Consider the following 14279-nt stretch of genomic DNA (forward strand, 5'->3'; position numbering starts at 1 on the left):
AGATTTAACGGGAATATTTCAGATTCTTGTGATCTTCATTTTGAAAGTTCTTTGCTTCTGCTGTGTAGAAGGATTGAGTGTGTTTTTGAAAAAAGTCACTTTACATGCAGAAAGTATCACTTAAACATAGCAGAATGGAAATTACTTTTTTTGAGATCTTTTAGAATGCAATCCCTGTAGACATTCTATCCTTGTAAGAACTCATCTTCACTTTCTCTAAGAAAAACTCTCATCTAGTTATTTTAAATTGGTTGCAAAACACAATTTTACATAAAGAACCCAAGCAAAGGTCTCATCAAATGCACTAGAGCAGTAAATACTGTTTTCAATTAAATGTTAATCTATGGGATATTATCTTGCTGTCCAAGACCTAAACAGATTAATTTTAAAGAAATTTTCATTCATCTCTAATTTCACAAACTTATTCCAAAAAAAGCTCCTTGGTGGAGATTTGTTTTTCCTTTATTATTTATATTGAATTAACTGAAGTTAGACTGTATGCCCTACCCTTTCTCTTTACTTTGACCCATAAAAATATGTTTGTGGTAAAAATGAAAGGAATTAACAGAATTTGAAATTTCCCCAACATAAATGCAGACACTTAACAATTATTTAGTGGAATAGGATGCTTCAAGATATAGCAATATTGCTGTAGTGATTAAACTAACATCAGTAATGTCTAAATATTTTTATAGTCTCTTATCTATCTCTATTTCATCTACTTCTCTCTCTACACGCATGGGCATATACATATATGTGCACATACATATGTATATATACGTGTGTGTTATGTATATATTTATATGCATACAAACATACACATAGCTCTATTTTTTCCAAACCTGTGATGTCATTGGGGTACACAATTCCTATAGAAGAAACTCTCTCTACTGCTATTGTTCTACAATTTAGTATTAGGGAGTTGGCTTGATTTTAGTTTTTAAAATATGTATACATATTCACACATGTGTATATATACACATGCATGCATACATATTCACTTCATGCATGTGTTAAATGTTTGTATCTATGCATGCATACATGTACCATCATATGAATATACATGAATCTAAATGGATTTGGACTAGATTATCACTAAGGTCAACAATGAAAACATAAATGACTGTATACATACATGTATAGATTACATATGCTTGTATACGTGGTACACATATAGGCACACACACACATACACACATGCCTTTGGTATACATGAAGAAACACATATATATACATATTTGTGTATACATATATGCACATATAAGCACATGTGTGTATGCATACACATATACAAGCATACATTAATACACATGTATGAATACATGCATACATGTAAACACACATGTGTGTATATATGTATGTGTGTATATGTATGTGCACGTGTGTGTGTATATATATATGTTTCCCCTAGAATGATAAAATATTAGGGCTTAAAAGGTAGAACTTATGTAATTATCTAATCCAAATTCATTTTTAAAATGTAGAAATTATTTTACTATTTAAATGATTCCTTATCACTTCTTATGTAACATGATTGTAATTATGTGAACACAGAATTTAGGATAAGAATACTTGGATTTGAATAATAACTCTCTAGCTTTTAATATTATGCCCTTTGGCAAGTCCCTTCATCTCCATGGGTTTGTTCTGCAAACCAGAAAATGGTCCTGTATTGAATATCCTTGGTCTTGGTGCACTTGCTTTTTGGTTCTGTCCTCCTTTAAAATTGATCCAAAATATGACATTTCATTTCCTTTGACTTTGAAGTCTCCTGGTACCATACTAGTCACCAATTAGACTAAGAAATGAGCCTAATCGCTTTGACTCCTCTCCACTTTCTCTCATACCATTTGGATGTTTTATGGAGTAAAATTCCATGTGAAAATGAAATTGCTTGGATATAGACATCACACACATAATTCCACCCCTTTTATGGAATTTGATTTAAATGCACACATAGATACAGAGTCAGTGTGGTATGGTAGGGATTGCAGAAGAGATTAAGATTTACTTGTTGCCAGAATAATTTAGTGAATCAGAGGGAGTACCTACCAAAATTCACCCCTACTGTTACAGATTATTTACCATATAATCAAAACTCCATATGAACCTCAGATGTGTACAAGGTCAGGCCAAGTGAAGTGGAGATTCCATGCAATGAACTCGAACAGTGAAGACAACTTATCTGGGTCATTTAGAGGTTTTTAATTTTATTTTTCTTGGTCTCTAATTATCTTGACTGGCTATCTACTCCTTCCCAATTCACCAAAAATTACATTATGATTCTCAACTTTACTTTGCCTTTCCATGTCTTGGAAAAAGAAGTCAGTCAATAATCATTTTTAAGCACCTAATTCATGCCAGGCATTGCGCTAAATGCTGGGAATATAAAGAAAAGGGAAAAATTATACTTGCTCTCAAGGAGGTTATATACAAGAGTCAAGCATTTTGAAATAATTGAAAAAGTGATTCAATGCTGGCTTAGGTCAGACTTACTGAGTTATAATTTTTCATTTATTTATTTGATTCATTACTACTTAACATACTGAGAGTGCCAATATGCTCAGTACAAGGATGTTTGGATTTATGCTCAACATCCTCATTTCCTTTTAAACATGCAGAATCATGGTTCATTCCAATAAGTTTTTGGTCTCCTTGTCAGTCATTTGAGAGTGAATCTGTAAATGAGACAGCTCACCTATCCATTATCTTTGTTATGTGACCATCCAGCATTTCTTTGGGCTATTCAATGCCTTCTGCGCACCTGCCACATCTACCTTCAAGGGAGCTCTTCATTGACAAAAGAACACATTCAAAAGATGATGTACATAATTTCTTCCATGTGCATTCAACCTTCTGTTTTCCATTCTTCATTGTGACTCATTATTCTGATATGTCATTCATTGCAGGAAAACTCTAGTTTTGAATATTTCTGTTTTGATCTCAAGGACAACACCACTATCTTTATTCTATGGATGTGACTAAAACTAATCCTAGATACTTTGTTTTATTGAAACAAGATTTTATTTAAAATTTTTGAATCTATATTCATTAATTATATTGGTTTGTAGATCTTCTGTGTTTTTCCTTCCCTGGTTTAGGTATGAGGATAATTTTCATCTCATAAAAGGATTCTGGTAAAATGTTTTTACCCTCACGTTCTGAGAATGATTTGTGCAAAAATGGGTACTAATTATTCTTTGAAATTTGATAGAATTGTCCTGTGAAGCCATTAGGGCCACAAGGTTTTTCTTTGGCAGTTCCTTTACAGCTAGTTCTACTTCCTATTCTGAGACTGAGTGATTTAAAATCTCTATTTGGCTTTCTGTCAATTTAGGTATTTTATATTTTTGAAATTATTCCTCTATTTCTTTTGCATACTCACTTTTGTTAACATGTAATTGTGTGTAATAGTTTCTGATCATTCTCTTCATTTCTTCTGGTTTTGTTGTGATTTATTTCCTCTGTAACACAAATGATCCCTTATCCCACTTATTTCATAAAATGGCTAATGATTAAATAAATGCAAAATTCAATTCCATCCAATAAACACTTAGCAAATCAGTTTTAGAGTTTTAGCTTTAGCTTTAGAGTTTTAGTTTTAGAGAGGAATCTCTCCAATCCATTCTACAAAGGAAATCCTAACACAAATATGTTCATTCAGACTCTGCTTGAAATCCATCAGTATGCGTAAACTCAGCTACCTAAGACAATCCATTCCATTCCATCTTTGGACTACTCTGTCATTAGGCTTGATACCTGTTTGCAACTTCTACCCAACACTTCTTGTTCTATTCTCTAGGGCCAAACAGAAGAAGAATCATACCTCTTTGATATGAAAACCCTTTGACTACTGGAAGATATCTATTATGCCCCAATTGATTCTTCTCTTTTGCAGAGACTATTCATATAATAGTCAACTTATGGCATGGGATCAAGGCTTTTCACCATCCTGATTATTCTTCTCAGAATGACTTCTACTTAATTAATACTCATTAAATTGGGGCATCCACAACTGAACATGGCACTCTAGATATTATTGGACCAGGAAAGAGTACAGAGGGACTATCACTTCTTATGCTTGGCAGATGTGATTTCCTTAACATAACTCAAGATCACTTTAGTTTTTGTTGTTGTTGTTTGTTTGTTTGTTATCACAATTCTTTTCAGACAAATTGAATTTGGAAACCCAAGAATACATCCAGATCTTTTTCAGACAAACTACTAACTGTTCCTTCTTGATCTTGTAGTTATGAAATTGGTTTTGTGAACCCAAGCGATTTTTTTTATTTCTTCCTACTGAATTTCATCAGATTAGATATAGTCTAATGCTCTTCCCTCCCACAATCTAGTTGGATCTCAATTCTGTCATTTAGCACACTGTTTATTCTTTCTGGCTGTATGTCATCTGCAAATCTTGATTATCATGCCATCTTTGCCTTTACTCAAATCACTGATACAAACGTTAAACAGTGCAGGGCCAAGTGTAGACTCCTGGTTTACTTCACTTCTTGTCAATTGATTTGAGCCGTGAACATTCTACCATTCAGCCATTCACAAAACATGACTATAGCATCACTAAATCCACATGCATCTATTTCTCCTTCAACACCATGCTGTACTCCTTTGGACTTCACCATGCCCAGGTAACCTCTTTATCTTGAAAGATCACTTCAGCTTTGGAATTCACATCTCAAAAGTATCCTCTTCTCCTGAGACCCCTCTCTCTGATTGGACGGCTCTTCTAGGAATTTATTTTCATTTTTCACCACATAACTTCTCTTCCCTTCCTTTTTCAGCTTCCCTTTATGTATTGCTTTCCTCATTAGAATTTAAGCTCCTTGAGGTTAGGTATTGTATTTCTTTTTTTTTTCCCTTATATTTGTATTCACAATGCTTAGAGCAATGCCTGGCATATAGTAAACTACTAAATATTTAATAGTTGCTTGGATTGACAATTCATTAAAGGCTTTGCTAAAATACAGATAAACTGTTACAAAAGGAAATAAGGTTAAATCTGATGAAGTTATGTGGGTTCCTTGTTATCACTGCTTCTTTTTCCAAATAATAAATCTGCTTAATGATTTGTTCTAGAATTTTTTTAGGGATCAAAGTCAAGCTCACTGGTCTACTAGCCTTCAGATTCTGCTTTCTTCTATTAAAACAGGGAGGGGGTAATTTTTTTGTTTTTTTCAGCCCCTGGGATTTTATTTCTACAATTTTTCAAATATCACTGACAGTGTCTCAGTAATAATTTCTCCCTGTTCTTTCTGTATCCAAGGGTGTAGCTTATCTGAGCCAAGTGATCTGAATTCATCACAGATAAGTAGCTGCTCTCTTACTTTTTTGTATATCAACTATCTGTTAGTCATGTTCCTTCTACAGTTTGCTATACAAGGGTTATCCTCCTTGGTAGAGAAAAGAGAAGTGTCAACTATGTGGAGAAGTACTGGTAGGCTATCAATCAATTGGAAGATGATGAACCAATGTGAATTTTTTTTTCGATACTAAATTTAGGGTTTCAGATGTACTGCACTAGTAATGTTACTAAGAATTATCTTAAGCAAAGTGGATAATTTTGATTACATCAAATTGAAAAGTTTTTGCACAAACAAAGCCAATGCAACTAAGATTACAAAGAAGGTAGAAAATTGGGAAAGAATTTTTACAACCAGTCTCTCTGATAAAGGCCTCATTTCTAAAATATGTAGAGAATTAAGACAAATTTATAAGAACACAATTCCCCAATTGATAAATGGTCAAAGGATATGAACACACGGTTCTCAGATGAAGAAATTAAAGACATCTATACTCATGAAAAAATGCTGTAAATCATTATTGATTAGAGAAATGCAAATCAAAACAATTCTGATTGGACAACATGACAAAACAGGAAAATGATAAATGTTGGAGAAGATGTGGGAAAATTTGAACACTAATACATTGTTGGCGGAGTTGTGACCTGATCCAACTATTCTGGAGAAAAATTTGGAACTATGCCCAAAGGGCTACAAAAATGTGCATACCCTTTGATCCAGCAATACCACTTCTAGGGCTATATCCCAAAGAGATCAAACAAATGGGAAAAGGACTCACATGTACAAAAATATTCATAGCAGCTCTTTTTGTGGTGGCAAAGAATTGGAAACTGAGAGGATGCCCATCAATTGGGGAATGGCTGAGCAAGTTGTGGTATATGAATGTAATGGAATACTACTGTGCTATAAGAGATGATGAACAGGCTGACCAGAAAAACCTGGAAATACTTATATGGTCTGATGCTGAATGAAGTGAACAGAGCCAAGAGGACTTTGTACACAATAACAGCCATGTTATACAATGAGTAATATTGTTAAACTGAACCCTTCTCAGCATTACAAGGATCTAAGACATCTCTAGAGGCCTCAGGACGGAAAATGCTGTCCACATCCAAAGAAAGAACTACGGAAGTTGAATCGCTATCACTTATTTTTACCTTCTGTTGAGTTTTGTTTCATCTTTCTGGTGGTTCCTCCTACGGGTTTTAATTTTTACTTACAACTTCACTAATGTGAAAATATGTTTAATAGGTTGTGTACCATCTTGGGGAGGGTGGGGGGGAGGAAGGGGAGAAAAACTTTCAACTCAAAAGCATATCAAAGTGATTGTTGATAAATCAAAATAAATTAATAAACTTTAAAAAAAGAAATAAATGAGATAAGAAAAAAAATTTTAAAGAATTATCTTTAGTTATTTTAGCTTCTCATGGGGTATTTATGTCTATTAATATTTTTATGGATAACTGATTTTGTTCACAAAAATCTTCCCAAAGTTCCTTTCCCTTTCATTGCCTTCCCTTTTCTCCCCTTCCTTCCTTCCTTCCTTCCCTTCATTTTCCCTTCTATCTTTTCTCCTCTTTTATTGTTATTTATAACTTTATATGAATATCTTGTATCTCTAGCTATTGTATGAACTCCTTGAAGGAAAGGGCATGTTCAAGAATTTTTTGTGTGTGTCTTCAGTGCTTAGCAGTTCATTTTGTGCATATTTATAAGTATTTATTGTAGATATCATGATAAGATTGTATGTATAGTTTTTTTCTCTTTTGTTTTCACATAGACTACTATGATTCTTTAAAAAGAATTGTGAACTCGTGCTCGTGTATGTGTGTGTGTGTGTGTGTGTGTGTGTGTGTGTGTGTGTAGGGGAGTGGTTATATAGAGGGTTGAAGAAAAAGAACAAAAAATCAAAGGTGTTGATTTTTCAAGATTTTTCAAGGTGAAAAATAGTAACTTCAAATATATAAATCAGATTCATTTTACTTTGGTAATATTTTGCACTTCAGCAAAGCTTCACAAAAAATCATTAGCACCTTTTTATTAAATTTCAATTTACTACTTTTTTTACCATCTGTTAATTGTCTATTTTGATATATAGCTTTTCCTAAATTTATCATCACTTAAGAACATCTCCAAATTATAAACTTCTAATGGGGACAATTAACAAACAACTGAGTAAAGTGCATTGTGCAAAACTTGAAATTATCACAGTGGTCAATGGAATAATAAGAAGTGAGGTTTTCTGGAACATTCTTTCAGGCTTCCTAGACTCTGGGAATACCAATTCCAGTTAACAGATCTAGAAGATTTCTCAGAGAAAGTCAAAATGATTATGAAATAATATGGCCACACAAATTTCTGGTTTGCTTCCTGTGGGAAGTCTTTCTCAAACTATCATTAAACCTGGGAGGTCAAATCAAATAAACTTGATTGTTTGCAATATTCCCAAGTTGCCACCATTTTATTCCCTGAATATATAACTGCTAACATAGAAAATGCACTGAGATCACAAATTTTTTATCTCACTACACCAAAATTTACCATTCATTAAAAAACAAAATCCACCCTTTCCCTTTCCTTGTCTGTTTTTCATTGTATGCTGCATAGATGAGTGTAGTGGCTCTGGGAACTGCCTAACATGTTGTTGCTGTTCACATGTCAAATAATTATTATTATCATCACTGTTACTGTCACCCTCAAAAACTGCTGCTAATAAGCTCTGATGAGGAAAAGTGCAGGGGTGAAAAAATAATCCTTTTTATATGATCCCTGTAAAGAACCAAATAAATTAAGACAGCTTTTAGAGCACTGCACAAAGCAGTTGTCAGAGTGTTTCATTTTGTAAAAGAAAGTCCTTTCTTTTCTTATTAGTCTAAGGCCCTGTTTACATTTACTTGAGATAGCATATGATTTATGAAGCCGGCCCAGCTTATTTTGTCATCTCCACTGCCCTCATGCTACATCTGTAATCTCATGCTATTTTCAACTACATTAGAACAAAACAACTGAAAGAATCAGCTTTACAAAGGCCACTGAAGGTTGTGTATTGAAAAGTAAAAGGTAAATACAGATGGATGGGTTATCTTTTTTTTTTCCTTTTTCATATCATATACTGAGCAGTATTTTTCCCCCAACAGGACAGAAGTTATGCCCTGAAAACAAGTTGGGGGAATGTTGGAAATGGGACACATTGCTTAAATTCATTAGTGTTCAGTGCACTGAAATGCAATATAATAGGGCTTTACTGAACCAACATATTTAAAAAATATATATTATGGTCATGACACTGTGAGGCATAAGGGAGTACAAAGTATTATAAAGCAAGACCCCTACCCTCCAGTAATTAACTATTTAATTCATAGGATAATGTATTTCAAGTTGAAGGACTCTTAGAGTCATCAATTCCAATCTTTCATTTTGATAGATAAAGAAACTATATCCTGGGAGTTTAAGTGACTTCTCTAAAATCGCACTTCTATAGCAAGTAGGCAGGATGTGGAATCAGGTCCCTGGCCTCCAAATTCAGCATTTTCCCCACTCTACTCTTCTTCTGATAACAGTAGACAGCATGGTCCATTGGAAAGAACACCAGTTCTGGATTCAGAGGATCTAATTCGAATTCTACCTTTGGTGCTTGCTGCCCTCATGACCTTGAGTTAGTCATGTCACCAGCTTATGCTCCTCAGTTTCTCAGTTTTCAGTATGAGGAATAGATGGTTTCTGAGTCCTTTCTAGCTCCAGATCTCTGATCTACAAACCCATTCTAAAAGTGGAAGATTGCACAATGTCCAGAAGGGCTGAACTTACTTCCAAGGAATTATTTGTCAGCTGTTAGAACCTGGCATTGGTTGTTTATATATTTGTTTGTTTGTTGTAATTCTCATTAACCATTAAATATTATTTAATGTCCATAAATGAAGTACATAATCACTTCTATTTATTTTTCTCACTTCATCTGTGGTCTGTTTAATTTTTAGTCAGATATTAAACATTTATAAATTTTAATACATCAAAACAAGTAGGTGCAAAGTTACAAATCTATAAAATGCCCTTATCTTACTAAGTGCATACACATTTCAAAGACCACTTTCCCCTGTACCTTTTGGACTCCTGCAGGAGTCCATTCAGCATGTGATGCTGAAAGCCTCAAGATACTTTTTTTTCATGGAATAGGCATTTGGAACCTTGGAAAGACACATAATACACTGTATACTACTCTGGGTGACAGTTGTTCTGAGCAGAATTTCTAGTTTATCATATCCAATATTGACCGACTACAAAACCTACCTTTACATTGCAAACCAATCACATTACCAAATAGTGACAACTAAAACCTAATAATTCATTCTGTGAGAACAACTTTTTCACAACTCAAACAAAAATAATTTAGACAGATCATTTCCCTGTCTTCTCCCTTCCCCCTCCACCCTTTTCTGAGATATTCTTTTAGGGGATTGGATTAAATTTTTTAAAAAGGCTAATTTCTTCCAATTCTTTCATCTGAAGGATTCTTCTTTTAATCTGACTTTTAAGTGCTCATCCAGTATAGTTGCTGCTTTATCTTGAGACAGGAAAAAACAAAAGCTACAAGTGCTTCTTTTGTTTATAAATCTACTAAACTGTCTCTTTAAATCCTAAAGACAAAGTATACTTTAACCAGTTGCTGGTTCCTCTGGATTAATCAGCCCCTGCCTTAACCCTATCAATGCTGCCTTCATTGTGGCCTTGCAGGCAAGTAGAGCCAGCCAAGGTGCTGCCAACCTTTGATATTTGCTAACATTGGAGAGGGTTTCCTTAGTTATCTCGTAGCATCTGCTTTGCATTTTCATGTTCTTGGGTGGGATGCACTGGTAGACATGGTTTATACTGGGTCTGAACAATAGGTACATACCAAAATGGTCTGAGATGACAACAAAGCACACCCAAAGTAACACTGCTTTCCTAATTGTGAGTTACCCAGAAGAACAATCTCCACAGCACAGGACACAGCTTACCCAATTATGCTCATTCCATTGTTGACAAATAGACCCAGCCCCTGGGCTGGATATATTTTTGGTGTAGCCTCTGTTGAGTGTGTCCCATTATAGAATTCAAGACAGTAGTCATAGTACTGTGTAGCAATAGCTGCACTTGGTTCAGCAGCTACAGCCCCGGATCCACATGGTGGGGTGATTTCTGTGATTTGCCTAGATAGTCTTTAGTCTTTATTCAATTGATGGAAATTATTGTTTGAAGAGAGAAATGCATCAGGGTCAATTGAAATGTATGACTGAGTTCCCTATGATATCACAGCTGATTAAGACAAAGGAGAAATGGGGCTTTGTAACTAGTGTGAGTTCACTATTTCCTTATCCACTAATTTAATGAACCCCAAGCAGGGAGAAACATTTAGGTGACATTTCAGCAAGCAAAAGGACTTGTGGTTGTGTCTACTTGGAAAATATGTTCTGAAACCATTTTTATTTTGGCCTCAACTTGCTACTCTACTGAAGTGTCTAGATAGACCGGAAGTTACCAATGATGTCCTCCCTTGGAAGGGATACTGTCAAAGGTAGCATTGATCTGACAGATGCATGATCAAAATGGTCTGGAGGGAGAGCAGTGGCTGGGCATCTGGGATCTACTATACATTCCCCAGGGCTCATGAGTGATAAGGCCCTTAAGTTGTGGGTGACAGACAAACAGAAATGAAAAAACCACTGCTATTTGGGCTGCCCTTGGAGACTGAAGGATTTCCTTTTCGGCAAAGATTAAGAGAATGAACATTAAGAGAGTAAACATTGGAAGACTTTTTAGCTCACAACTGGGAAAATAAGGAAGCTGAGAAAGAGGAAGGTCACTGGCCGGGCAGAGAAGAATGCCATGTTGTAGCCATAGCCATGCTGAGCAACGCAGTATTCATTCTGGTACTGTGTAATGCACATCTGCTCAACCATGAGCTCCATAATCTTGATATCAGTTTCCTTGAAATTCTCCCCTTTGGTGGTGGTGGTGGTGGTGTGTTGCTTCACTGTGATGTTGATGCAGTCATGCACAAAATGGTTCGGGTTGTTATACTGGTCAACGGGCCAATACATGACTTGGTTGGAGGAGTGGTATTGGTTTTCTTGATAGAGGTCTTCATAATTGTTGCCAAAGTATGTGACGGGCCTGATCATGGCACTCCCCAGCATGTAGCCACCAACCACTCCCACAACCGCTCCAGCAGCAGCTGCCCCATCCACATATTTTAGGTTGTTTTGGGGTTTATCTGGTTTCCACTTGTTATAGATGCTTCCATTCTGACCCCAGTTAGATCTCCCATGAGGCTGACCCTAATTGGTGCCACCTCTGTGAGGGTGCCCCTAGCCAGGGTATTGTTTGCCTTTGGTGCTATCAGGTTGGCCTGGGTAGTGATTGCTTCCTCCATTGTTCCAACCCCCTCCTTGTCTTTGTTTTCTTACAAAGACCTAGATCACTCCATGTCACAATGAAGAAAGCCAAGATCCAGTAACCCAAATGGATTTTTCCCATGGTAGCTGATCTACTAATCAATCCATGACCAGTCTCTATCAGAGCAACCCACACCTTTCTGTAGATGAAACATGGTCAATATGTGAAGCTTCTCCACTTTCCCTCACTTCTAATTTGTAATCAAAAGTAGATAAACTGAGTGTAGAAATATAGAAATTATCTCTGCTTTCACAATAACACTCAGGAATAAGAGTACATGCCCTTTCTGATGTTTGAATTGACTTATAATATCAGTATTATTATCTCCTTGAAACTTCATGTAGGATCTTTAGTTGAAGAATCTCTTTTTGTGGATAGCTTATTCTATCTTATCTTCTCCCATATATGGGAGGTAGAAGGCTTCCATAAGATTTACAGGGACACACTAGATATTGCTTGACATTTCTCTCCCACTTAACATTCAAAACCTAGAACTTTTTCGTGTCACTGTAGTTTATAATCTTGCTACCTAAAGACTGAAATAATCAGAGGACTGATCTCAGAAGCACGGGAAAATAAAAACTCAAAGCATGATTTTTTTAGATGAGTGGTGTCAATTTCATCTATAAATAACAGATTTTTTTAAAAGTAAAAAATGTTCTGATCTCAAGGAGATCACATTAGTTGGTGTATCTCAGAAAGATCAAGATGTCACCATGATAAGAATAAGCAGAAATCAGGGCTGGCTGAGTGGTGAGAGGGATGAGTGATTTCAGGAATAAAATGTGTGTGTGTGTGTGTGTGTGTGTGTGTGTGTGTGTGTGAGAGAGAGAGAGAGAGAGAGAGAGAGAGAGAGAGAGAGAGAGAGAGAGAGAGGGAGATGGACAGCAGAGGGAGATAGGCCAGATAAACATGGAGAGAGAAAGAAACAGAGAGACAGAAAGAGAGAAAGAGAGACAGATAGAGACAGAGGAAAGGAGAGAGGCATACAGAGAAGAGGAGAAGTACAGAGAAAAGAGAAAAGAAGAGAAGGGAAGGGAACGGGAAGGAAAAGAACAGAACAGAAGATGAGAGAAGAAAGACGAGATGAGAAGACAGTCAGACAAGACAGGCAACACATATTTCTGTGTAGGAAGCTATAGAATTAAAACAATACACTATATCTAGCTTGCCTAGATCAAGATACTCAACAGCTATAATTTTCCAGGGTCCAGAGTCTACTAAATATGTATCACTACCATATCTGTTAACCAGCAGTAGCTGTGCTACAATCACCTCTCCAGTTAGGTTGTAGGTCATTGACTTTTCTCTTGATTCCCAACCTAAATTCAGCATCCACTATGAGAAATTCTACTCCATCATGCATACCCACAGCAAGACAGGTATTATTAGGTCTTTTCTTCTCCAAATTCCCAAACCCTAAGACAAATTAGCAAATGTCATAGTAAATACCAATATTTGAACCTAGTCTTCTAACTCAAGACAGGGTTTTTTTCCACAAAGTGTTTTGCCTTCACATATGTCACTTAGCAAATTTAGTAAGAGTGGTGAAAAGCCACAAGGAGAATGTTTGCAATCTATTTTAATTTCTAATTAATAGAAATTAGAATATAATCCCTAGAACATAGCAGGCTATCTCATATCATTTTAGATTTTTTAGTTCTATCTTAGCAAATACGACACTTTGTTAAAATATTTCAGAGACTATTTTCTTTTAGCTCTTTGCCTACCTGTCTTATTGCATCTTCTCAGCATCTTTTGTTGATTGTCTTTCCACCTCCCACTTCCTAAGCATGCGTGTCCTGTTGACCCACTTCCTTGGCCCTGTCTTGGTCTCTCTTCTTTTCCCTCTCTCCGTTCTCTGTCATCATGATCACACTCTCTCCAATGGATTCAGCAATCATCTCTATGTAAATCACTCCCAAATCTGTAATCCACCCAATCTGTCTCTTGATTACCAGTTCCAAAAACAGCCTTCTAAGTATGATTTGGATGTCTCATTGGTATCTCAAACTCAGTATGTCCAATATGAGACTTCTAATCTTCTTCCTTAAACTTGTCCCTCCAACAAGTTTTACTATGTCCATTTAGGGTACCATTATACTTAGAAATATCATGATTGATAACCTCAAAGTAATCTTCTTAGACTCTTCCCTCTCTTGTATTGCCCCATATTCATCCTGTTTGCTGTACCTCCACAGCATTTTTTATTAGCTCTCTCATTTCCATTTATATAGCTACCACTCCAGTTCAGGGCTTTGTTATATTTTCCTTTGACTTTTGTGTTAATAGTTAGCATTTAGGTACATTTTAAGGCTTGGAAAGAGCTTTGTGTATGTTATCTTATTTGAACTTCACATCAGCTCTGGGAGGTAACATACTATGATTATTCCCATTTAAAAATGAGGAAACTGAAGCTGAGAGTTTAAGTGACTTATCCAGGGTCACATGATTATTAAGTGTTTAAGTCAGGATTATTGTTCAAGTTTTCCTCACCACAAAGCTAATACTCTCTCCTCTGGCCACTAT

At 35.8% G+C, this 14279-nt stretch overlaps 1 pseudogene; it reads right to left on the bottom strand.

Moving 5' to 3' along the window:
- Positions 1–11110: 11110 nt before the first annotated feature.
- On the bottom strand, positions 11111–11831 carry LOC110192188 (major prion protein-like; annotated as a pseudogene).
- Positions 11832–14279: the final 2448 nt, after the last annotated feature.

The sequence above is a fragment of the Phascolarctos cinereus genome, unplaced genomic scaffold (genome assembly GCF_003287225.1).
Source record: "Phascolarctos cinereus isolate Bilbo 61053 unplaced genomic scaffold, phaCin_HiC Scaffold_3;HRSCAF=262, whole genome shotgun sequence".
Lineage (NCBI taxonomy): Eukaryota > Metazoa > Chordata > Mammalia > Diprotodontia > Phascolarctidae > Phascolarctos > Phascolarctos cinereus.